General features: G+C 46.7%; 1 protein-coding gene and 1 non-coding gene across 3 annotated transcripts in view; both read right to left on the bottom strand.

Moving 5' to 3' along the window:
• The window catches only part of ROR1 (receptor tyrosine kinase like orphan receptor 1), a 475,596-nt gene that overhangs the window by 277,331 nt on the left and 174,239 nt on the right, over nt 1-24,026 (bottom strand). The gene's annotated exons all lie outside the window — the stretch shown is intronic.
• LOC128575704 (small nucleolar RNA SNORA13) lies at nt 5,230-5,331 on the bottom strand. Its single transcript, XR_008377115.1, has one exon. It is a non-coding gene; the product is annotated as a small nucleolar RNA SNORA13 (small nucleolar RNA).

Raw genomic sequence — 24,026 nt, 5'->3', positions numbered from 1 at the left:
TTTTAACCAAGAACTAAGACCCTTTGCTACACTTCCCTATACTTTGTTTTCAAGTCTTGGTACTGAAACAAGGCCACCCATACTGGCATGTATGGGAGCAAAAAGTTTCTTTTACTCCCTAGCAATCATGATGAATTAGCAAATGCTATATTGTGACTGCTGTTAAAACACAATAAAAGCTGGAACTGGGGGTCAGGGCCCCCCCTCTCTAGGCACCTTTACACTGGTGTAAGTGCCGGCCTCTCTGAGCCTCATCTGTTGTCGCTCTGGCAACAGCTGAGTGTACAGTCTTTTGTTTGTTTGTTTGTTTGAGGCAGTCTCACTCTTTTCCCCTGGGTAGAGTGCTCTGAAGTCACAGCTCACAGGAACCTCAAACTTGGGCTAAAGCGATTCTCTTGCCACAGCCTGCCGAGTAGCTAGGACTACAGGCGCCTGCCACAACGTCCGGTGAATTTTGGAGACAGGGTCTCACTCTTGCTCAGGCTGGTCTCAAACCCATGAGCTCAGGCGATCCACCCACCTTGGCCTCCCAGAGTGTGAGGATTACAGGCGTGAGCTACCATGCCCGGCCACTACAGTCTTTCTTCACCACGCCAATCTCCTGCACTTCAGCCAGGCCAGGGCTAGCAGCAATAAATAACAGTTATGTCTAATACTAGGATTTTTTACTTCCTGCTACCTGTTGAGGCACAAGGCCATGGAAAAACCGGACATGATGTTAACACCTATGCAAGCCCCAGAGAGAATCCTTGTCTAGGTTTTCAACTGCTGAGACTCCTAACACACAGCTTAAGAACTCATCCACAGTTTTCAAAAGGCTGTCAAAGCTTCAGGTCACACGTCCAGTCCACCAGAATCACAACCTCCATCAGACCATCATAAGCTACCACCACCATGAGGTGCACAGCCAGACGCACCCCCACTGAGGGTGTGGACTTTCTCTGAATGGCCAAACTGCTTTCATGTCATCATGAAACTGACACACCAATCTACCATCATCTCAGAATTAGGAAGGGAAGGAAATTCTTCAGAGACCTCAAAGATCAACTGTGAGGGGCTGGGAATGTGATTATTTTTGTTTCCCCTGCTCTTGGTGCAGCATTACATATACAGTAAGATTTTTCATAAATATTTTTTTTTTTTTGTAGAGACAGAGTCTCACTGTAACGCCCTCGGGTAGAGTCCCGTGGCGTCACACGGCTCACAGCAACCTCCAACTCCTGGGCTTAAGCGATTCTCTTGCCTCAGCCTCCCGAGCAGCTGGGACTACTGGCGCCCGCCACAACGCCCGGCTATTTTTTGGTTGCAGTATTGGCCGGGGCTGAGGTTTGAACCCGCCACCCTCGGCACTTGGGGCCGGCACCCTGCTCACTGAGCCACAGGCACCGCCCTTTCATAAATATTTTATGAAGAATAGGTGGAATGAATAAATGTGAGACTATGTCAGTTTTTGCATATGTAAATATACATGAATATGCAAGTGTTTCTAGACAATAGACAGAAGTGATTTACCCCAGGGGAACCATGAAGACACTGAGCTCTTACCACGTGTGAAACCCAACATTGTAGGTGACAAAGACAGCCCAATGCAGGTCAGTTCCACATGACAGGCATGTGACTGTGCCTGCTAAGGAAGTGTGAAGTGATCACAACCAGCTCTGAACTCTGTCAGAAGTCTCCGGTGGCTAGATGACCTTGAGGAAACCGAATAACGCCCAAGTCTCATTTTTTTCACTGGTCTAATAAAAATAGTCATAATATCTTACAGGGTACCTGTTAAAATCAAAACAGATGATGTACATGCAAATATTCTGTAATTGTTCTAGTTAAGAGTGGGCTCAGCTATAGCCAAAATAAAAACTAAAATTAAAACAAGCAGCTTAAATAGAACTGTTTTCTTGCTCAAAGGAATGTAGGATTGATGTGGTGGCTTCCTGATCCGAAGAGCACAGAACCCTTGTTTTACTACTTTGCCCTCCTTAAAAAGCCGGAGCTGGTGCTCCAGACAGAGGCCACGTGCCAGACAGCAAAGCAGGAAGAGGGGAAAACGCTTTTACATGAATCTCTTCTTGGCTAGGACCTAGTCACATGATCACACCTATCTGTAAAGAAGCCTGGGAAATGCACTACTTTTTTGTTGGAAGGCAATTTACTCAGCCACAAATCAGAGTTTTGTTTTTGAAGGGTGTGGTTCTGTTTTGTTTTGTTTTCTTTTGGGGGGGGGGTAGGTGTTTGTCTTGCTCTGTCTCTCAGGCTAGAGTACAGTGGCATCCTCACAGCTCACAGCAACCTAAATTCCCAGGCTCAAGCGATCCTCCTGCCTCAGCCTTCCAAGTAGCTGGGACAACAGCTGTGCACCATTATCCCCGGCTACCTTTTCTATTTTTTGTAGAGATGGGCTCTCCCTCTTGCTCAGGCAAGTCTGGAACTCCCGGCCTCAAGTGATCCTTCTGCCTCTGGTGACCACTATTCCACTCTCTCCTTCTAAGAGATCAGTATTTTTGGCTCCCACGTATGAGTGACAACATGTGGCTCATTTCACTAAAAATAATGTTCTCCAGACTCATCCAGGTTGTTACGAATGACAGGATTTCATTCTTTTTTTCGGCTGAGTATCATTCTGTTGTTACCACACGTTTTCTTTATTCACTCATCCGCTGGTGGACAGTGGGGTTGACTGCACAGCTCAGCGACTGTGAATAGTGCTGTAAGAAACGTGGGGACGCAGACATCTCTCTGAGATGCTGACTTCTCTTCCTTTGGATATACACTCAGCACTGCGATTGCTGGATCACATGGTAGTTCTATTTTAAGTTTTTTGTTGAGGAATCTGGTTTCCATAACAGCTATATTAATTTCCATTCCCACCAACAGTGTACAGGGGTCTGCTTCCTCCACCTTCTCACTAGCATTTGTTATTTTTTCTTAACAGACTTTATAAACTTAAAGGCACCTAATAGAGGAGTTAGAACGAAAGGAGGAGGGCGGCGCCTGTGGCTCAACGGAGTAGGGCACCAGCCCCATATGCCAGAGGTGGCAGGTTCAAACCCAGTTCTGGCCAGAAACTGCAAAAACATAAAATAAATAAATAAAAATAAAAAAGTATGTTTAGATACCCCCCAACACATTCACTAGGACCACTTCTGCCCTTATTCTCTTCATTTTGAAACCACCTCACTTTCCAAGGTTGGTTCTCCTAATAATAAACAATCCTCCTGGAAAATCTAATCCTTTGTGTATTTTTTAGAAAAATGAAACTTAAGCGTATCAGTAATTGGCCATGAACTGAAGGGCTGGGAGTTCAAAGGCTTAATGCAGCCTTTTGAGGGGCTCAGAACACAGGGCCCTGTTACAGAGCCTTGACAGGAATGTTAATTACTGAAGCAAAGTCTTCATGACACACACTCACACGAGTGTCTGGTCAAATTTTAACAACAAACATAACTTGAGGTCTCCAGCTCATCTTTCTGTTAAACAGAGCTCTGAGATTCAAATAGGATCAGTGCCAAGGACCTGTTCCTTCAAAAATAAACCATTATCGAAAGCCCAGCATTTTATTCAAGTGGCTGGTGAGGTCTCATGAGTCCCTTCGGCTGCACAAACGAGGACCTACCCCTTCGATGGCCTCGATGCTGAGATTAAGTCAGGGCACAGCCTCACCATGCTATGGCTGTGAGAAGGTCTCAGATTCCCCAAAGACCTCCCTACCCTGGAAACTCTTCCTCACTGCCTCTGTGGATCCAAGCACTGAAAATTGTCATTCATTCCTTCAACAAAGAAAACCAGAATTTCTTTTAGATGTAAGAGGTTGTATGGCAAATCCTCTGTCTGGCTCTGGACAGAGTCTAGTGGGGGAAGACAGGCTGGTACATTAACTGATGACCCAGAATGATAAATGCTATCACAGTAGTGCACTCAGGGGACTCTGTGACCTCAGAGGAGAGGATATTAAAGCTGTGGAAATGGGAGATACTTCTTGTGGAAGGTGGTGCTTGAACTGAGTCATTGAAAATGAGCAGGGTGTGCAGGGAATGGGTCTGCAAAAGGGGTGAGGGAATGGGAGGACCCTCCAGGCATTAGAGGCTGCTGGTGCAAGTTCCAGACGTATTAAAGGGCACAATGAATCCAAGACCAGGGACACAGCCGAGCTTGAGGGTGAGAGCTTGGCAGGGCAAGGAGGGCTGTGGGTGCTGGAGCTGGAGGGTCAACTACTGTCCTCAGCTTCTCAGCACATAGCGACTCAGCAGATCTGCCACCTGGCCGTGTCTGACACAGACCGCACACAGAACAGGTCTCTTCTGAAGAGGAGGTGGGGAAAAGAAATTTTGAGCACGTGATATGCTTCCACATTACAGCCAAGTGCTACACCAGGGCTCCCTGATCATTCAGGAAGCAAGGGTTAATGACAAGATCTTTAGAAGAAGGCAGAAATCCAGATGACGGGAAAAGGTGAAGAGATAAACTTAAACCATTTCATGTCTCTGCCTGTAAGTGTTTGCACGTTGGAAAAATCCAAACCATGGACCAGATCACTGGGGACAGCAGCTGCTCTCTGCCTGCCTAGCACCAACTTCCCCTTACTCCTCACTAACAGAACCCAGTTTTGTTCAGGATGGCACAGTGCCTGAATACAGGTAAGAGAAGCGTATCATCCATCTCTGGCTGATGAAAATTAGGTGTCGCATGGATTCTGAGAAAGCTCCTACAAAGGCAGGTAGACAAGTGACACAGATCTCATCTGTCCTGTGCGCTTCTGCTTTCCCGGCCTGTGGATGTGACGGATGGCGCTCCAGCAGCTATTCCATGATTCTGAAGATGAAAACAAATACATGCTGTGGATGCAGATGGAGCAGAAAGAGATTATCTCTTGGATCCACCATATGAGCCTTGGACTGCCACACACATCCAGGCCTCTTTTATGTAATTGAGTAAAACATTAAATCATGGAAGCTGTGGTCTTCAGGTTTATTCTAACTTATCAACCACATAATTCTACTCATCTCCCTTTTCTTTTTCTTTGACTTAAATCTCAAACACACTAACATTTATTCATATCCAGTGTCATAAATGTATAGTTATGGGCCATTCAAAGGCAATTACTTCAGTACCCCTCAGGCTCCTGGAAATTTTAAGTGATCTGATCAACTTTTCTGAAGATCAAATTTTCAAAATCCTCACCAAGGACTATCCTCTGGTTGGCTCGAGATCCCACGTGTAAACAAAAGCATTAACTGTTACTTATGCAGCCTCTGTACCAAAGATACCAAATTTAAGGACAGGAAAAGGCTGCAAGGCATTTAATTGATGCCTTTTTTTTTTTTTGTAGAGACAGAGTTTCACTTTATTGCCCTCGGTAGAGTGCCATGGCATCACACAGCTCACAGCAACCTCCAACTCCTGGGCTTAGGCTATTCTCCTGCCTCAGCCTCCCGAGTAGCTGGGACTACAGGCGCCCGCCTCAACGCCCGGCTATTTTTTTGTTGCAGTTTGGCCAGGGCCGGGTTTGAACCCGCCACCCTCGGCATATGGGGCCGGCGCCCTGCTCACTGAGCCACAGGCGCCGCCCAATTGATGCCTTTTTTCACACCACATCCATCACCTCTCTTGGCAAAGAGAAAGAAATGCCAATTCCTCCTAATTATGTGCTTCTCCCACTTGGGATTCAGAATATACACTTTAGGAAAAAATAGGACCTGGGATTTGGACATTCACCTGGCTTTGCTGCTGCTCCTTACCTTGAAATCATAATTCCATGTTCCTGCTGTTAACATTGTCAAGCCAAGGATCACAGGTATAAGGGAAGAACAGACAGTGGCTGGGGACTTGCAAGGAAGGAGAAGTCACCTGTCCCGCTGGTGCTTGTGCACCAGGTGACACGTAAAGGGTTTGCAGAGAGGAGGGACCATGGGCAGAGGCACAAAGTGTCTTCAAATGTACTTGCATTACCAAAATAATCTATGTCCATCAAGAAAAAGAGTAAATAAAATCTGATACAGCTAGCTGACAGAATTCTGTACAGCTGTTAGAAGGAATGAGGTACGCTGGAAGTACGCTCCAGAGGAAAGGTTTCTAAGTGAAAAAGCAAGTTGTGAAACACTGTATAAAGAAAAGTTAGATGGATGAATAGTCAGACAGACCGGCAGACTGACAGACATCACGCAGTAGTGTCCTGTCGGAGAGGGCAAGCAGCATCCTTCCATTTCTTTTTCGGCAGCCACCCCACCGGTAGAACCCCAGAGAAAGTAGGAGACCCGGGTAGGAGGAGAGCAGGGTGTAGGGGGTGCTCACCCTCTGCCTTTGGGAGTATCTGAGGAGAAAGAAGAGAGATGCTCACCGGTGTCAGAAGTTCCAGAGAGATGGTGGTAGGGTGGGGAGTCAGTACGTTAAGGAGAAAATAAAAGCCACTGTCAGCATGCACCCCACTTCCCACTAGGGACTCTTGGTGCGTAGAGGGACCTGCAAACTCAAAGATCTTACAGTGACTTGAAATTACAACCACATAGTAACAGTGGAGGCTGAGCACATTCAGACTACAGGAGGGCGCTCCAAGGCTGCCCTGGGTTCTCAGGAAATGCCGAGGGAGCTTGTCTCTGTGTATTGTCTGGGTGAGGGTCCCGCCAGGAGAGCAGCCTCCAAGTTCCCTGCACTTATTTAAAGGACACCAGCCAGGCCTGCAGCTGCAGAGGGGTGGGCCAGGGGCTCAAGGTCAATTCTACCCACTCCAAGGACGAAGAGGACAGCGCCAGTGTCACGTTACATTAGCACATCTGGGAGGGGGTGTTTTCAACATGACCTTTCCACACATATTCTTCACAAGTTTTGGAAGGATATCCAAGTAACCATTTTAAAGTTTAAGAATTATGACCGTGGCAGGGTGGTTGGGCCTGCTGGCTCACACCTGTAATCCTAGCATCCTGTGAGGCCAAGGCAGGAGGATCGCTAGAGCTCAGAAGTTTGAGACCCGCCAGAGCAAGACTGAAACCTCTAGTAAAAACAGAAAACTGAGCTAGGCCTAGTGGTGGGTGCCTGTGGCCCCAGCTACCCAGGCAGCCGAGGCAGGAGGCTTGCTTGAGCCCAGGAGTTTGAGGTTTCTGTGAGCTTGGCTGAGGCCACAGCATTCCAGTCAGGGTGACAGAGTGAGAGTCTGTCTCTCCCCATCTCCAAAAAGCAACTGAGAGCCAGGGGAAGAGTGGGAGAAAATTACTTCTTTTTACTGTGTCTCTTCAGTCAGGTTCAATCTTTTTCACCACAGCCATCTGTAACTTCAAAAATGTTCAAAAATGAGACTGTCTCAAAAAAAAAAAAATGTATTTCTTCACAAAGTTGGTTCTACTATCTTTTTTCATAAGATGACATCAGGATGTTTATGAGAGATTCACAGAGCAAATAAGTGACAGTGACAGAGGACCCCTAAGACACACTGAATTAGTGGAAATAAAGAGGACGGGGCCACTGCCTCGGGCCCGTCTGGTGATAACAGCCTGTGTTCCTGAACACTCATCCTGTGTGTTGGGTACTGCATTGCTCACATCACTTGTATTAATGCCCTTTCTCCTTAACAAGGGCTCTGATAAAAGTCTGGGGCTATTGCTCTGGGGGCCCCTGTTCCATCCATTTTCCTCTCCAGCTTCCTGAGGGCAGAGCTCTGCTGACCAGTGAGCCCCCCCCACCCCGTCCCCTGGGCCTCTCTAGGAATAAGAGTGACCTTTCTGATGCTGGGATTGATCAAGCTGAGGGGGCCAGCCTCACCGGGTCAGCCCCCCCACTCCCCCCGCCCGGCCCAGAGACGCAGAAAGAATCTATCCAGAGACTGGGACAAGGACTCAGCCCCCCTGTCCTCTCCATGCCTGGGGGCCTTAGTGACACTTCCTCTTCCTGCAGTCCAGTACGTACTGAGGCCTCCGTCACCATCTCATCTGACCTCCAGACTGCAGCACTCCAGCACCGATGGCAGCAGCTGCATGGGCTTCTCCAACACCAGCTTTGACACCAGCAGCGTGGGGCCAATGGGGTGAGTCACGAGGGTGCAGAGGAAGCTGCAGACCCCCTCTGCCACCTTTCCCCACAGTCACCAAGTGGACGGCAGATCTCTGCAGGGACAATCCTGAGTTACGTGCCCAGGCCTGGAAATTGCGTGGCCTTCAAAACGAACCTCTGCTGCCTCTCTAGCTGACAGGCCTCCTGGCCACATGCCATATCAGCAACTCAAGACAGCAGTAAGAACAGAGGCTGCTTCGGTGGGGCAGGGGAGGGGGTGGGAGGGAGGGATCCCAAGGAGATGCCGCTATTCCTGGTTTCACTCCAGGTCTGGCAAGGATGTTAGCTGTGCTAAGTTCTCCTCCAGTCCTGAGGGAAAGATAGAATTTTGGCATTTTCAGTTTCCCTCCAAAGGAAGAAAAAGAAAGAAACAAAAACAGGAAGCATTCAAATTTATTTCTCCTACTTTGATTCATGTCCCCTTTCAGCTTACAATCATTGTTTCTAAATTAATAATTTAACTGTCTTCCCCGAGAAAAAGGAGGGATCACTTATCTGTTTTTAAAAAGAAAATTAAGTCCAAAGGGCAAAAGCATCTGCTCCCTTTGAAATAATTCTCTTCAGAGAAGCTATAAATAAGATTTCTGATTCAAAACGAAGATAAGATTATCTAGGGGAGATGGGGAAAAAAACGGCCAAAGAAAAAATTTACGTCCACATTAGCAAACTCCCAAAAAGATTAGTTCCTTTAAGAGGTTTTTTAAAAAAGTTTCTTCCAATTAAAAAAAAAAGTAAAATTAGTATCTGTAAAACCCTTCAGACATGTGAACTTAATTTCACTTAACCTGGCTGACCCCTGGGGTTCCAAAGTCCTGCTGTTTGCTGAGCTCCCAGTTGCTCCACATCCCCTACCCCTACCTGTCCCGCGCTTGCCTGCTGTGACCTGCCTTTGCGTGCTCCCACCCAGTTAAGTTACAAATCACCAAATCCACTTCTCCTGAACTCTGCAGGATCTGACACAGCTGACTACAGCTGCAACCCACATCCAGCATCGGCCTTTTTTGCCCACTTGTCTGTCTTTCATGTTAACTTCTTGCTCTAGTCCAACCAATGACAGGACTTACGTCATGTTCTTTTTCTCCATGTTCTCACCCAACCACAGGTCTTTACTTAATACTGCCTATAGTGGAGACTACCAGCTGCCCTGAACATCTGTTCTTCCCCTCTTCCAAAACCCTAGAATTGTAGCTAGGAACCCAGCCTCCCAGCACAGACTACAGTGTTCAGGCTCCCTTGCAGCTAGGTGTGACCATAATCCAAGTCCAGCCTGTGGAATGGGAGGAGTTGTGCTTATAATATCTAAATATCTAGGCTGTGTTCTCAGAGGGCTGGGTGTGTGAACGACACCCCATTTACCCTATTGCCCCTTCCCGCAGGAGGAATGCAAGCACACGGGTAAGCCATCTTGGACCATTTGAATAATGGCTAGCAATTACAAGCCTAGAGCAGCAGAGTATGAGTCTGAAGCCTGTGTGGCTTATGCCCTGACTTCTCTCTTACCCGTAGCACCGTTCACTGGGCTTTGTGTTACAGCAACCACACTGATAACCTGACTAGCACTCTGTCACAATATTTTATTAAACCTGCTTGCTTAGCCCAGAACTCACTCCTGCAATCTACTGTATTCCCCAAATCTAGAGACTCTACTTGGTGCTACCTCAGATTCAACCCAATCCACTTTCTTACCCAATCTCCCCTTGAGGGTGGGGGCAGCACCTAGTTTGACACCGTCTGTGCTGAAAACCTTCATGTTATCTTCAAATCCACCTTTTCCCTCAGCTCCTAAGTCCTATTCAAGCTGTTCTTCCAAGCCCTGTAAAACTATCCCCAGCCCTACAGTCCCCATCTTCAGCCTCATGAAGGCCCTCACGGTGATAAACCTGTGTTTCTGTAGTAACCACTCTCTGCCTATAGCAACCCCACCTATTGCAACCCAGGAAGAGTCACCATTTATTGAGCACCCACTACATGCGAAGCAGGAGCTAGGTACTGGGAACACATTGCCTCCAATCACAACTGCCACTGAGGCGGGTGTGGTGACAGCAAGCCCTCCTTACTCTGCTCCCACTTTCCATGGCTCCAGTCACCCAAAGTGCAGTATAATAGAATATTCTGAGAAAAAGACAGAGAGAGAGACCACATTCACATAACTTTTATTACAGTACATTGTAAGTGTTCCATGAAGTAGCTTGGATAAGGAGGAACTGTTGGTATTATTGTTTTATAGATAAAGGAACTGAGGTTCTAAGAAAGTAAATAAAATCTACTCAAGGTCACACAGCTAGTAAGTGGAAGACAGGGTTGAGCACAAGAACACCCACGTTCCACGCCACCCCTGGGTATGCTGGAGCACCCAGCACCCAGCAAGCCGAGTGGCTGCCACAGTGAATGAAGCCCCCACTTCTACCCCCGGCTCCCTTGCTAATCACACCTTTCATCGTGTGATTTTCATTTTCCTAAAACAGAGCTAAGGGTTAAGCCCTAATAATTTTCCATGCCTTCCTCCTACTAGGTACTTACGATGGGACCTCAAACAGGGCACCATTCAGGTGAAAATGTGCTTCTATGCAAGGTAGCTTTAGGGAAGAGCTCAAATCTTTACCATTCTCCCCAAAGCCACTCTTTAGTAAACACACAATCTAGGTAAAAATTTTTGCTTTCTAGGCTCAGAACAAATCCTCTGCCCATCTCTGTCACCCTACCCCCACCAGAGAGCTGTCCCCAAAAGGCTCCCACACACGACAGTCACGTCACCACTACTCTACTCACCGCACCCAGGAATTTTCATTTATCAGAATCAAATGCCTCTGACCTGACTTCGAGACTTTCCTAAATTCAGTCAAACTTGCCTTTGCAACCTTACCCCTGATGCTCTCCCACAGAGAACTCGAGCTTACCCCTGGCCCGTAAGCAGCCCCCTCTGCTCTCGGCTCCTTGCCTAGCTCCTGCACTGACAGCCGTTGGTCTCTCTGTGCTGACCTCTGCCTACCCAACCAGGTCCCTTCAGGCCAACCTGTAGTCAGCTCTGAGCTGACACCCAGTGCTCTCTCCCTCCCCTGATTACTGAAGCGCCGCTGTCCAGGGGCTGCCCACCCTCTCAGGGTAAACTTCAAACACCCTTCTTAGGCCCTCCACAACCTCATCCACTGTCCTCTACTTCTAGCCCCTTGTCAGAAAGGCCCATTGTGCTCCCATTTTGGAACTTTTGTATTTGTTATTCCACTGCCTAGAATGTTCTTCCCTCATCTGAACCACTATCACCTCTTCTCCAAGAGGTGTTCCTGTCCACCCTAACAAAACATCAAACCTGGACTCTGCACCCCACTGCTCAGCCTGCTTCATTCTGTACCACCACCACCCAGCACTTTAGGTACGTGATATTTATCATCTGTTCCCATCACTGGCACTGAAGCTCCATTGGGACTTACCCATTGTTTTCATACCAGTGCCTTCCATGCTGTAAATTCATACTGATTCAATGAAAGAATGAACCATTGAATGAATGAATGAACTTAGGACAAAACTCCCTCAAGCACGCCTCTCCCCGCACCAGTTTTCTTCTTTTCTTTGGTTCTTAGGATCCACCAAGTTCATCTTTATTATAGCGCCTTTGTACTTCACTTCCTGGGGGCAGGTCCAGGTTTTATAGGACCTGAAACTGGTCCCTCCTAGGGTCTTAGAGAGCTATGTAAGGTGACAGACAGCTCTGATGGCCATTCCAGAAAGACAGTTCCCAGGTGCTGGCATGGGCGCACAGCTTCCCAAGGTGGCACCTCAAAGGTGACCATAGTGATATTCAGCAATGACATGTGTAGCACTTTTTCTAAGTTGAATTTGCAAAGTTAATTTTCCAACCTCACAGTTCCCTGGAAAACCCTCCCACACGTGTGCCCACTCCCCTCGCCTGAGACCACTCTCTCCCAGGTCTTCAGATGGCACTTGTGGGCCAGCCAGGCCTTCCCCAAAGCTGTCTCCTTCTCAGAAAAGAGCTGTCCCCAGCACTCTCCACTACCAGGTTCTGTTTTCTTCACATCACTTTCATGGACTGACATGATCTCCATTAACATTTTTTTTTACTGTTATTTGCATTTATTTTGGGTTGCATCTATTCCTGTGCCGTAAGTTTTTGTTTCTTCAGTTTCTTCTGGGATATCTTTTTCTTCTGTGCTACCTCTTCTTCTGGTTTGGGAACAATCTGTTCCTTTTCAGTAAGGATCATCTCCATGTGGCAGGGGAGCTCATGGATGGGTTAATGCGACCATGAACTCTGTAAGTTCGGCAACGCATCTTGGGTGCTTTGTTCACCTGGATATGCTCAATGACCAGAGAATCTACATCTAAACCCTTAAGTTCAGCATTACTCTCTGCATTTTTAAGCAAATGCAGCAAAAATTCAGCACGTTTTAGGGCTACCGACCCTGTGTCCAGCCCCCCTGTTTGGCCTGGGCACACCTACCAACTCCACCATTGTAACGTCAGAATGGTACACATTGTTTCTTTAAGGTGACATCCTTCAGATACTTGGTGGCTTTTTGTATATGCATACCTTGATGGCCTGGGCAGTTTCACGTATGTTCTTCAAGTGAACATGAAGATTTGAGCCTCTTGACTTGCATGACTTTGTAGGGTTTTCTGGGTCAAGTGAATAGCGAACCATTTTCACAAATCATCTCAGGCTGCTTAGGGGAAGAGCCATTAACATTTCTTTAACTTGTCTGTGGCCGTCCAGCTCCTCAGGGACTCTGCACCTTCCTCATGGTTAGGCTCAGAAAAGCTGCGCTGCAAAATGAGCTGATCCCAACAGCCAACTCCACATTCTCTGAAAAGCCAGCATGCTAAACAGGATCAGAGTAAAGACACGAACTGTCCACGGTCACACTGCTTCTCTGTGACCTCGGGGCAGATGGCCTGAGCCCTCCATTGTGCGTGACCAAGATGACGAGTCGCCCACCACTGGCTTGCTCAGGGTTCCTTCTACTTCAGCAGAGTTCCCGAGAGAACTTCTTGCTTATAATGGACACAAAGTTTGGGGCTTGATTTCACATAGTTGGTTTTGGAGATGCTGGGAGGTGTAGTCAGGTGTCTGGTGCAGGCCTTTGGTCAACTCTCATCATGCTCCCTCATGGGGAGCGGCCATCTTGCCCATGGCCATGTTTATCTTTGATGAATTCTCAGTGTTTTCTGCTTCCTTCATTGTGCTTTCAAAAAAACTTCACCCCTGCAGGGCAACCCTTGTTTTCTCCCTTTAACGGTGCTGGATAGCCCACTGGTTCCCAACTGTGGCTGCCCTCCCATGCACCTGTGGTACTTGCTAAAAACAGACTTTGGGGCCCTTGCCCAATCTCCTCAATCAGAATCTCCAGAGACTGTGAGGAAAGTCCCTGTCTGACAGTCACCCAGGTGGTTCTGATGCACAGCCAACTTTGGAAATCAATTTGATTCCAAGAGATTCAGATTGTAAAGGAAGGAATCTTTGAAGTATTTATAAGGCAAAGGTCAAAACAATCGGGCCAACACAGGAAAAACAAGTTTACAAACGTTGTCTAATGGAAGGTAAAAACATCTCCCCACCGCCGTTCCCCCAGATCCATTTTCCTTGATAGACAGATGCAAGTTAGGGTGCAGACTGGCCAGGGGCACTCAGAAGGAAGAACTGCTGCCGAGGTCTGCAAGTTCCCAGTTACTCATGAGAGAAACATAAGCACTTCTGAAAATGTGAAATCTTTCCAGTTTTGAGAAAACCAAACAGGCCACAGAAGGAGTGAATCACTAAGCACTTAGCACCCAAAGATCCAGACAGGACCTGAGAACACGTCTGCCTGGGGGTGAAGCGCCGCAGAGAGGAAGCAGAGCCCTGGAGCAGGAAGGAGCCCAGCGCGGGGCTCCGGTGGGCCACTGGACTCCAGCAGGCCCCTGCGGGCTCCGGGGGGTTGCTCAGCAGGCTGCTGGGGGATCCCAGGGAGTGCCTAGGGGCTCTGGGGGACTGCAGGGGTCTCAGCAGGTCGCTGGCCACTCCAGACCTCAGTGTCTTTACTCCTGAAATGAGCAGAAAACCAGGCTACCTCACAGAATAAGGCAAGTTCAGGTTTGAGCACGAAACATTAGTAAAATGTGGCTATCTGGCAAGTTAAACTGAAGTCCTCCCTCTTTGATGGAATCTTCTCCCCTCATCTCACTTCAGAGAGAAACTTTCCCTTCTCTGGGGGTCAGATGGGGGGTGGGGGGAGGAAGGTGATCAGAGAGCAGGTAAGGAGACATCAGGAATCAGGAGAAATCACTGGGCAGAAGTGGATGTGGCTCTGATTTCACTGATTTTACCTTCTCCCTCTCTTCTCTACCCTCCTGACTCATAATAACCCCTTCGCTATGAAAGCCCTCCTGCCTGTTTCATGACAGAGGGTGGTTCAAATGTGAGTGGAGCCTGAGGAAAGCCCCCCACATTCACTGCACGTCGGCTGCACGCTGCTCAAGGAGGACAGCTCATCACCGTACGGGGCAGCATCACAGAACATACTGTGAATTACGAGGTATTAACAACATCCGATTTATTAGGCACCTCAGTTCAGGCCAGTGTAACAGACAACTATACACTGGGTTTCCTATAAACAACATAAATTCTGGACACTAGGAAGCTTAAGATCAAGTTACCACCAGATTACCAGTTACCACTCTGGGGGGGGGTCTCTCCTGGTCCATAGCTCTTTTCACTGTAAGCCTCACCTGGCAGACGGAGGGAGGGAGCTCGCAGGGCTTCTGCTACAAGGGGACTAATCCCATCTGTGAGCCCCACCCTCATGATCTAGTCACCTCCTAAAGCAGTAGTTCTCAACCTTCCCAGTGTAGCAACCCTTTAATACAGTTCTTCAAGTTGTGGTGACCCCCAACCATAAAATTGTTTTCGTTGCTACTTCATAACTGTAATTTTGCTCCTGTTATGAATTGTAATGTAAATATCTGAGATGCAGGATGTATTTTTATTGTTACAAAGGGGTCGCGACCCACAGGTTGAGAACCGCTGTAAGCCTCTACTTCCAAACACCATCACATGGGAGTTAGCATTTCAACAAGCTTTCAGTCTACAGCATTATGTAGGACCATGTTCACCAATGTTTCCAGACTTCATGCATCTTCTTTACCGAACATGTATTAGGCATTAGGCTTGGTTCTGGGAACACAGTGGTGACCAAATTAGACAAAAATATCTGCTTCAAGGACCTGACACCCTGTGGAAGTCTCAGATTTTCCACAGTATTATTCAGTTACTCATCAGGAAAAGAAACTCTCTTCTTTCAATCGAACTTTGTAGTTTAGGACAGCAATTCCCAAATTTGTTTGTAAATCAGTAAAAAGTATTTGACCACAAACTTCTATTATACATATTTATTTTGCCAGAATTTACATATGTGAAGTTTTGTACTATTTTAATATTCACTGTAAAACATGTATGTAAAGGACGAGATAAAAATGAATGTGTGCTTTATAAGTCCCCTCTCTCCTTGGGCACTGGTGCCACCCAGGGGATCATCCTGCACAGGCCTAGACCCGAAATTCCAGCTCAGCCATTTACTACCTATGTGACTTTGGGCAAGCTACTGACACATTCTGTTTTCCAGTTTTCTCTATAAAAATGGAAAAAACAGCAGTGTTCCTCAGAGGGTAAAAATGAGATAATTTAGGTAAAGTGTGGATTCCTGGCACGCCACAAACACTCAGAATGCCAGCAATTACTGTCAACACAGTGTTGTGAATCTAAGTGAAATCTGTTCACAAGCATGATTGTAGATGGCAGATTGTGTATCTCCTAATACAAAACTCCAAAGGGTACAGAGCATGCTTCTCAGCCACTGGTATCAGATCACACAAGGGTTCAAGGCTCAGCTGGGGATCACGTTCCCCACTGTAACAAATGCAGGTAGGACATTATGGTGTATGATATCTGTTCTCATTGTAAATCTTCTTGTTTTAAGCCCCAGGAGAGTCTTCTAGCTGACACCAGGTCACACAGGTCACAGCTGTCACCTCCTGTCAGATGCCCTCTTTCCCTCCAGGTAGCTCCCCAACCCCAGGGGAGCCTGCCCTGGAGCTGGCCGGTCCAGGCCTCACAGGCTCAAGAAGGGCATGAAAAGTGCTCAGGCTCCAGGGCAGCCCCAAGCAGTTTTCATGTTTCCCCGTTTGGATGGGAATGCTTTAAAACTAAAGTATATTTTCCTTGGCAGAGATACCATCCATTAGATGCAATTTCTTCCTGACATTTCAAGAATTGTTTTATGTCTGTGTTCTCTATAAGGACTGTCCATGGAGGTCAGAACGGAAATTATAGTTCTAAGAATGCTCGTATTAGCATGGACACTAATGCATAAGCCCCACGCTAAATACCCCTGTCCTGGCCAGCCTGCCAGCATGATTAACAAGCCGGGCAGCCACACAGGGGACTGTGCTGGGCGCACTCCCGGACTGCAGCTCCCAAGCCAACATGGGCAACGTGTGTTTAGTCTATCAGAGTATTTACTCAGGACGCCTATCACCGTGGAACCGAGACAGCCGTCTGAGAGAGGACTCCCTGAGTCCCCTGGAGAGCACGGGTCAGGAGAAGCAGATCTGTTTTTTCACAAGATTCCTTTCCCAGCCTAGTTTAGCCTCCAGTGACAGGAAGGATTTAGTGCCTCGTCAGGCATGGTAGCCTCAGGCAAACCTGAGCCAGAAAGGTAAGGCTTCAGAGGGGTGAGAGGCAGGCAGAGCCATCGACCTCTCTTAGGGTCCAGCCAGTGTGCAGCGCCTCTGACCCCAACCCTGCCTGGAGTTACGGCATCCTTTGCATCAGTATTTTTGCATTGGACCCAACATGCCTTGAGGAAGCAGGGTCATGTGGGCCTGTCAAATATACAGAGCCCAGATGCAGAATAAAGAGGCCAGGACTTAGAATCTGTCCACTTGGGTTCAAATCCCACCTCTGACAATAGCCATCTAAAGCCATCTTACCACTCCGTGCCTCTGTGACCCCTCAGTATAGTGGAAATTATGATATCTCTCGGAAATTGCTTTAGAAATTGTGTAAAAATAACAAAATCTAAGGTCTATGCTTGTATTCCATCTAGCCCTTTCACACGGCATTATTATATCAAAACACTATGAATACTATAAATACTGTCAATGAAAAACAAATTTAAAAAGAAATTTGAATACATTTTGATTTCAAACAAGGATAGAGCAGACATTAGGAAGAAGAACTAGGAGAAATTTTCAGAAATAGTTCTATCTGGAAGATGTTCTCTTCCCACTCAAATGCGCCCAAACCTTCTTGTCCTCATGCCAATAAATCAGGGTTGGGCTGAATACTTTCCTGAGAGAGGGCTTTGAGCCTCCAGCACCTGCCCATAGCAAGCCCAGAGGCCGACTGCGCTCGTCCAACTTCTGAGGAGTGCAGAGAGAAAAGCCGAGAGTTCGCCGTACCTGCAGCACACTGATTTATAATAGCATCACATAGCTACCAGGACTTGATGGCACGGAAGGAAAGGACCAGGCGGAAGGAGAGGGAGGTGCTCCCTTCACCGCATCTGGTCCGGGGTCTCCCAGGTTCTCTAGGGTAGAGGAACCAAAATTATCACTGGCACCACATTGCAGCTGGAACTATCTATGAGCAGTAGCTTCTAATATTTTTGCTAAGGAACCTGTTTAACAAAACAATAAACAAAATATAATTCAATTGTCAATGTGCAATGAGTTTGCAAAGACAGGGTAAGGAATGAGGTGTAACGTGTCAGGGATGAGAATGGGGAAGAGAAAGCCAAGTTCCGAGCCACCCAATTAAGGGTCAAATGAATCCAGAGCCATGGTGGGGATGTTTGACGCGAACAGAAGTGCAGGACTGGGGAGAAGGGGAGTCAACAGCAGACTGGGTCTGGAACTAAAGGGAACCAACATCAAACAGCATGTGGGCCTGCTCCCCGAAGTAGGCCATCTATAATAGTGTTTTTCAACACTCATCAGCAGGTCATTACATCAATTCCATGATTCTCCACCACCATAAAAAAAAATTAGTGAAATAGACTAAACTGCAGGAGAATAGAGAAGAAAAAACATTAGAGTGAATTGTGGGCAGAAAAGGGGAGTGTTGTTCTGGGAAAGGTGTATTTGCATGCCACTTAGTATATTTATATATTACTTTGTGTGGATGCCGGGCTGTGAATTTTTTTTTTCTTTTTTAAGGAAATAGTCCAAAATGTTTGAAGTACACTGCCTTAAATACTCTGAATAGGTCTTCATGCAACACCATTTGGAAACTGCAGAGGACCAACTAACATGGGTGATTTTACTTTTTCCTCATGATTTAAATTCTCAGGCCTTATATTATCGCCTAGATTTTTTTTTAATGGTTTTCAACCCTTCTTCCATAATATGATCTCCTGGAATATTAAAAAAATTACAATGGCCAGGTCACCATGGATTCTAACTGGTCTGGCTGGGGCCTACCAAAAGGTGTTTTTTACCTCCTCCCCAGCTCGTTCCAATGTGCAACTAAGGATGAGAGCCCCATTAGGTCATTTACTCTCATAATACCCCCGTGGGAAAAGCAGAGAAGACATGATTACCCCACTTTTCAGACAAGGAAATTAAGGTCCAAGGCAATTAGGAGATTTGGCCAAGGCTAAATGCACTGTCGTGTTGGAGCTGGAGCCAGGTCTCCTGACTCCAAGTCCAGAGTGCCCTCTTCCCATCTGTAAATCACACTCAACACTTTATCCAGGATCTTTCAGTTTAGAACAAGGCTACCACCGAGAAGACAAAGGAAAAATGGTTAGAATCTCAGTATTTCTTTGCACAATCATTCTCAGAAATGTATCAACAAACACGAGTCCCTCCTTACTGGAATAACAAAATAGACCACTTAAGTAAATCAAGCCATTTGATGGAGGCTAAGAGCTATTGATACTAGTTTGTCTGTCTCCAAGGAACAAAATACTGAAAGGCCAGGGCTTAAAATGAATGAAAATGTATCCAATGCACATTCAAATGAAAACTGTAGGGCCCAGCCGAGGACTATCTGCCAATTGGATCTCTTTCAGCACCTAAATTTAACCAGCTGGGATTGTTTTTTCTCCTTCCCTTTTTTGTAAGTATCATCTTTTTCAACCTTCTGAAAGGAAGAGATTTTCCTTTTAATGGGAAATCTGTATTTCATCAGAGAAACGGACTAAAATGTGCTTGGTTTAGCTAATCTCCTGGGAAGTGGGGTCTTTGTGTATTGTATGCTTGGCATAAAAGAAAGATTTACATTCCAGCAAGTTTAGTTCAGGTATGATAAACTAGAAACAGGTATCCGTGGAGTTTAAGGAATAATTTCACCTCCATTCTCAACAAATTAATAATACTTCACTTTTTTAGATCACTTGTATCTCTAAATTTCCAAGGAATGAAGTAAGTTTCCAAAATGCAATGAATAAATGGAGGTGAAGCAATTTTTGAGAGTGTGCGCACATGTGTGTATGGGGAAGCGCGACATCAAAAGAGTAAACTCAGGTGTTTACAGTGGTTGTGTTTGAGTGACATTATTGGTTTTTTTATTTTCTTTTTGTTTGCACTATTGTAACTTTTCTGTAACAAATACTTCGTGCTTTGCAATCGTAAAAGAAAATTATTCTAACTGAAAGAGAATAATCATAAATCATAAGTCAAAAGTATAAAGACCTCCGTGTGTAATCAGATGACAAGGTCCGGGCTTTCTCCGCAAAAGTGCAGCTGGCAGCACGGCCCTCCTGCAGCCTGCAGAGGCAGAGCTCTCACCTGTGCTGGCCCTGCCCAAGCCAGCAATCCCCAAGTGAAGTTGTTTCTCCTCCTGGGCCTGGGGTAGCTTCCCTGGAGACCCCCGAGGAGGGGTTGGGAGCTGGGTTCCTTTGTGTGCTTCTTAAAGACCAAGGTGCAGAGCCCAAGGGCCTGTCCTGAGCCGTCCCCCTGCCAAGATCACCTGCTCTAACCTGGGAAGGGCAGCTGGGTTTGGGTACTGGTACCCTGGCTCTGGCCTTCACTGGGCTTCTACTCAAGGCAGCCACTCTGCAGCTCAACACATGGCCTTGGGACCACCACTCTGGCTGAGTCACCACAGGGCAAGGGGCTAAGAGGAGAAAGGTACAAAAAAGATGTGTGTTCTGTCCACTTATCCCTTCATTTCCTGAGTAGCTCAAGGCATGGCTGTTGCACAGTCATTTCCTTTGTGCCCAACACAAAGTGCCCAGCTGCAGAAGGGCAGGAAAGGGACTGACACTACCTACCCAGCTGGGCCCCTGGCAGAGGGCTGTGGCCCTCCAAAGAAAGGGCGATTCTCTTCACACAAAGGTGTCTACTGACCAAGTCTCCTGCCTGCAGGGCTGCAGCTGGCCAGAGACAGTGCCTTTTGTAAATTTCACAGATGTGAGCTGTGGCCTGGCGATAGCCCTGCTCCTAAGCCAATCATGAGACAGGCGGTGAGAATACGGAGGTGAAAATGTCATAACCTCTTGCCCTCAAAAAATCTAAGTGGAGTCACTTAGTGAAAAAGTGCAATAAGGTGTCACCATCACAGGCAGTCACCGTACTGGCGTCAGAGGCTATTATGGTAACAGGAACATGCACCTGTTCCAAGGTACATACAAATCCAACTTCAGAGCAAACCTACAGAACTTATCTCATTTGTAACCCAGGGACTGCCTGTACTATAAGAATGGTGGTCAAAATCACAAGAGAAGCAAAAGGAACATGGGCGAAAGGAAAAGACACATAGAAAGAGAATTGTGACCCTCTGCTGAATGCCTCCCTCTGCCTTGACTGCTCAGGCTGAGCTCAGAACAGCGCTGCTGAGCTACAGGGCACAAGGCAGGTGTTAGCTACTAGCATTTTTAAAGACTAGTCAAGATATTATTATCACAGTAATAGCAGGAGTTGATGATTACATTGTAAGCAGATGTGACTGGTACACAAGGCAGAGGGGCCAATGCCTTCCGATCAATACAAAGTCTGGAGGCATGGAAGTGTTTAGATGTCACCGTGGAAGTGTTTAGATGTCACCAAATACACCCACAGCTCTTTGTAGCCAAAAAGCTGTCAGACACACAGCCCTGAAACGCAGAAAGAACTGGAATAACATTTTTCCACCCAAAGGGCAAGGAAACCGAGGGTCAGATGCTTGATGACGCAAGTACGGGCAGCTAAGCGCTAGGCCCCACTTACCTACTGCACCCCAACATTACAGAGGTTTCAAGAACAATCCAGACAACTCCCACATATCCTTTTTTAGCCACATTTCTCTGCCATTCCCTGTGAATATTTCTTTCTTTCTCAACTATCGAGCCATAACTTGCATATATCATGCCTTATTGCCCCTTAACACTTTATGTATTTTTAAACATATATATGCACACACACCACGTGTGTGCGTTTGTGTGTGTGTGGTGTAATATTTATATACATCTAACCCCAAGGCCACGTTCCAATTTTTTCAATTGTTTCAATGATGCCCTTGATTGCATTTTTCCTCCAGCACAAACCAAGCCCAGGCTCACTTCTTGCAGTTAGTGGCGGTGGCTCTTTAGTCTCCTTGAACCTGGAATAGTTCCTCAGCCTTTGTCATCGGCCTATAAAGAGTACAGGACAGTCATCAGAATGTTCCCCACCTAATTTGCCTGACACTCCCCCATGATCAGGTTCAGGCCTCACATCTGCAGCCAAGCGCCGCACCAGGGATCTGGGCCTTTCTGGGTGAACCACACACACCGGAGCTGCACATCTGGGTCCCTGTGACACCTGTCTGCTTCTCACTGGGGACATTAACCTGGCTGAGATGTCCACTTTGTCTACTCTATGGTTACCATCTGTCTAGTCCCAACCAGTAAGTAGTATGTGGGGACACAGTTAAACCCATGCAAATATCCTGTTACTCTTCAACCCTTCTCCCCCCAGACTTAGCAAACACTGATAATCCTTGCTCAAAAAATTCAAGGGTGCAAAATGCTAACTTTCAAATCCACCATTCCCCACACATCTATCTATTGGCACCACAGTGTAAAAAAGAGACTTTTTCTTTCCTTCACGTCTCTTTCTCTGTCACAGAATGGACTCAAGGGTTCCTATTCCATTTAATGGATTATAATCCATTGCTGCCCTTATTTATTTATTTTATTTTAATTTTTTTTTGCAGTTTTTGGCTGGGGCTGGGTTTGAACCCACCACCTCCGGCATATGGGGCCGGCACCCTACTCCTTTGAGCCACAGGCACCTGCGCCCTGCTCTTATTTAATCCCAGATTTGGGAAGCAGGAGCCCCTTCAAGCTGGTTTCTGTATCTTCTTGACACCACCAATCATGGTGGCATGCTTTCTCATACTTGTACAGCAAAATGTTCCAGGCTTAATTTGCATCTTCCCTGCCCAAGCCATGGAATCAGCCTTTTAGCTTAAGGAGCCATGGTTCTTTGCAGTGGAAAGTGGTACAGCTTGTTACTTCTATTCTAGTCTGGCACAGAGTCCTCGAATGAATGTCTCAATGCATAAAAATCTGCCTTTCCCATGGCACTACAGAGCCAGGAAACCATTATGCATCCCTTCCTGAGAGATACACATAGCAGAACAGTCCCCTCACGCCACCCCATGTGCGGGACAGTCCCCTCACGCCACCCCACGTGCGGGACAGTCCCCTCACACCACCCCATGTGCGGGACAGTCCCCTCACGCCACCCCACGTGCGGGACAGTCCCCTCACGCCACGCCACGTGCGGGACAGTCCCCTCACGCCACTCCACATGCGGGGCCGTCCCCTCACAACACTCCACGTGCAGGACAGTCCCCTCACACCACTCCCGTGTGCAGGACAGTCCCCTCACACCACCATGTGCAGGACAGTCCCCTCTCGCCACTCTATATGCAGAACAGGACACTCAAGCCTGGCTCTTAACTTCTTCCCCTCCCAAAAATGTTTTTTTTTTTTCACAAGACAATGTGTGCTAAACGCACTGAATCATCCTTCGTAATTCTGAAAGTCCTTGCAGAAGTAAACCTTTCTAAACCCCAGAGACCTTGCATCAGGCCCATCTTTGGTGACAGGGAAGAGGAAGCTGAATCTACCAACTCAGAACGTGCAGGAAAGGGAAGGGGAGATGGAGCCGGAGTTGCTATGGGCTCCTCCAAGGACATCATTCTGGTCTTTACAGCACACTCCTAGGTAGGTATCTCAGCCCTCCTTCTGCATATTCCTCAGGGAAGCACAATGCTCCCTGTCTAAGGTCACCACTGGTGTGGCAGAGAATCAGAGTCCAAATCCAGGAGCGCCTGACCCCAGAAGCACATGCTTTGAATACTCCATAGAAGCCCAATAGGTAGGTATTTTCCTACCATTTGTATTTCTCTCTTTTAACTTATGTTATTTTTTGTGAATAACATTAATATTTTTTTGATTCATCTGCACACTTTATTTCTCATTAAAATAGAACAGAGACTGTCTTCTCCAAAAATATTTGAGTTTTGTTTCTCTAGTTTTCAAGAAAAAGGCAAAGCTTTTCTTTCTTAGTGGTCATACATAGCACCTTCACAAAAAGAACCCATGCCCCAGTATTTCTTAACTTTGCTGCACTTTCATAGATGCCGAGACAATGCCAACACTCCTGCCCCAGATATCCGATCTAACTGTTCGACGCTGACCCAGGATCAGGCACTTTAAAAAATCCCCAGCTTACCCTGATACATTTCGAACATACGGAATCACTGCCAGACCGATGGAAAGAATGGGAAAGGGTTTCTTTAAGGAATCTAAAAGATTCCTTAGAATCTGAGAAAATGGTCAACCTGATACTTTTCGCTTCAAATGATGACTCGGAGTATTCTGGGAAATGAAATGAAAGCAGAAATTTTCTTCTTAATAAAATTCTAAATTTTTAAAATTGAAAACAAGAGCAAAACTTTAAAAACCAAACAAATATTTAAAAGCCAGCTTACTGAAAGATGTGATTGAAATTTACAAGCTAAATCA

This window comes from Nycticebus coucang, chromosome 22, assembly GCF_027406575.1.
Source record: "Nycticebus coucang isolate mNycCou1 chromosome 22, mNycCou1.pri, whole genome shotgun sequence".
NCBI lineage: Eukaryota > Metazoa > Chordata > Mammalia > Primates > Lorisidae > Nycticebus > Nycticebus coucang.
This window is presented reverse-complemented; position numbering and strand designations above follow the sequence as displayed.